This window comes from Tarenaya hassleriana, unplaced genomic scaffold (genome assembly GCF_000463585.1).
Source record: "Tarenaya hassleriana unplaced genomic scaffold, ASM46358v1 Cleome440, whole genome shotgun sequence".
Classification (NCBI taxonomy): Eukaryota; Viridiplantae; Streptophyta; class Magnoliopsida; order Brassicales; family Cleomaceae; genus Tarenaya; species Tarenaya hassleriana.
This window is the reverse complement of record NW_010967137.1, coordinates 23,556-26,557: the sequence shown is the minus strand read 5'-3', so window position 1 is coordinate 26,557 and position 3,002 is coordinate 23,556.

Here is a 3,002-nt window from a genome sequence, read left to right as displayed (position 1 = left end):
TGTGTGGCAAGAGAAAACATTTTATAGGCCAAGTGACTTTTAGGGTCCTCATTTGGGACGTGTTTAGGAGACATTCTTGACAAGTAGGAACTATTTCATCCTAGACCGCAGGAAGCAATGAAAATCCCATTGATAAGATTTCGCTCGAGTATTGGAAAAGATAGAGTATACCAAACCCGATTTCATTCACAAAACGAGCGACCCGCCCATATTATGGGCGGTCGCCCGTTTTGTGAGCGGTCGCCCATTTTATGGGCGGTCGCCCGTTTTGTGATCGGTCGCTCATTTTATGAGCGGTCGCTTGTTTTTTCGCGTGTCAGAGGAAAATGAGCGACCCGCCCGAAAAATGGGCGACCTGAAGAAAAATGAGCGACCCGCCTGAAAAATGGGCGACCGGAAGAAAAATTAGCGACCCGCCTGAAAAATGAGCGACCGCCTGAAATCAAAATCGGCCCAAAAAGGAAAAGCCCATGTTTTGAGGAGAAGACCTAATTCTGAACATTCACAAAAAGGGGAGTTTGAGGAGAGAGAAAGGGGACTACATACTTTGGAGAAAAATCACCTTGGAGAGGAAGAAAAGGGGGATTTTGGAGATCAAGGAGGCTAGGAGAAGAGGAGGACCACCATTGAAGACCATCTTGAGCATTTCTTCTCCTTTTCCATGTTTCTTCATTTTGCTTTCTGTTTTGAAACCCTAGTTATGGAGTAGTGATTTTGTTGTGGGTGAGGGATCCCCACTTTTGTATGGATACCTATGCTTAATCTATGATGTCTTTGAGTTTCTTCCATGGGTTTGATGTTTTGTGCTTAATGCTATTGATTTGGTTGATACCCTAATTGATATGATTGTAGAACACATTGATCATAGGGATATGGGAATGATGTTTGGAACCAAATGTCAAATGAGTGAGTTATTCACATTGGGAGATGGCTTAACTTGCTTAGGGTTCATGATAGGGTACACTAATGCATCTAGAGATCATTTAGATCATTGGGAGATGGGTGAATCGATCCTCTAGGTAGTGAGTTTAAGCTTGGGAGAGACAAACTCTAGAAGAAGTGCTTGAAACCCCCATATGGAGGATAACCCATAGACATTGTAGCATCATTAACCATCCATGTGATTCTTGAGGGATCCCGAACCTACAACGCCTCAAACCATCGTTTTACAAACCGTTAATTTTACTTGCTTTCTTATATTCCGACCCTTACCACAAACCACACTTTTACTTGACCACCTAATCTAGCTTAGAGATAGACTAATACATCCTAGTCCTCGTGTTCGACCCCGGTACTACAACTACCGTATACTTGCGGATAGTGGTACGAATCGGGTATTAAATATAAGACTCGGTGCGTGCGCATCATCGCACACGACTAATCGCGTCTCAAACGCCCGTCAAGTCCATGACGGTGATGGTTGCGTCCACAACCATCCACAAACACAATCATGCTTGACTCGTACGCACGAGCAAGCTACACACATGGCACACGTCATGTATATATCCCCCAGTACAATCACACGTATCACGGTATCCGGTCCTTTACCGATCTACCATTTAACGCCATGCAAACTACCCCGTATAATCACACAACGAATCACTCGAATCGTTGTATCACACATCTCACGCACACGTGATTCGAAAATTATCCGAAAAAGGGTTCCATACTATAGAACGGTCGGTCTAGGGTGTGGATCGGTCGGTCCAGGGGTCCCGTGCTGTCCCGGGGCCTCTCGGGACAATTTTTGAGGTCTAGAACGCAGACCGTCCGTTCTGGGTCACCCAGACCGTCGGGTCTGCAAAAACAGACCGTCTGTTCCAGCTCTGTTCTCTCTCGCGAAACAGTTTTCTGGTCCGACTTCGTTTGACCATATCTCCCTCATTTCTCAACCAAATTCAGTCCCGTTTGTTGCTAAATGTTCATTGAAGTGTCCTCTAACTAATCCAAGCAACAAACCATCGAAATGACACAATAGCACGCTCAGAACTATGGAACTCGAGCCACTCACCTCTATTTCGGCTCAGATCTGGTTTTGGCCGGATTTCGAGGTGTTTTTCGATTTGTTTCTTGCCGGAAACCTCTTCTAGACACTCTAGGGATGTCCACCTTCGTGTTCCCGAGCTTCCCTTGCGTCGATTCTCCCTGGTTTTCGCTCCTTTCTCTCTGTTTCTCATCTCCCTCTCTTTTCTCTGATTTTGCCCGAAAATGGTGAAACACTTGCCTTGGGAGAAGTTTATGCTGCGAGAGGGAGGTCGAATGGTCTCAAGCCCAGGCCCAAGGTCGAGCCTGCATCACCCTAAACGGATTAGTCGGCGACTTGACGCCGGTGGGGTTCGGAAACGCAGAGAAATACGCGTCCCAAGGCAGTAAGTTGGCCACTTGTATGCTGTCCAGTGGACCACCCGTTCTAATCCTGGAACGGACGGTCTGGGCCCAATTTCGGCCCAGCTCCTCGCTCGTTCGTGGTCCGTTCGTTCCGCCTTTAGCAGTCCGTCCGTTCTGCCTTTGCCAGTCCGTCCGTTCTGCATTTCTAGTCCGTCCCGACTGACTTCGATTGCTCCGTTCTCACTCGTTTCTTACCCGAATCGCGCACCGTTTGTTTCTACACCTTCCTTGGAACGTTTTCTTTCATGTTCAATCAATAGATTATTGGAAAATCACGTTTACACGATGAGGTACAACTCGAAACGTCCCTACCTCGAATAACTTGTGAATTCCGAATTTCCAGGTTCTACTCAATTTTCGTTTGCTCATAACTTCCTCGTTTCCTAGTCAAATCGAGTGTCGTTTTCTTCTAGATCTTCATTGAAATATTCTCTGTATTTTTAGTCTTGTTTTACCTTCCTTTTATTCCCGAAATTAATTTAAATAATTCGTACGGGAATCGGGGTATTACACTACTCATCCTTGGGTAGACATGTCGATGGACTTTGTACTTGGGCTGCCCAAGATACAACATAAGGACGATGCCAAGCACATAGCCGATCTCTTCTTTCGAG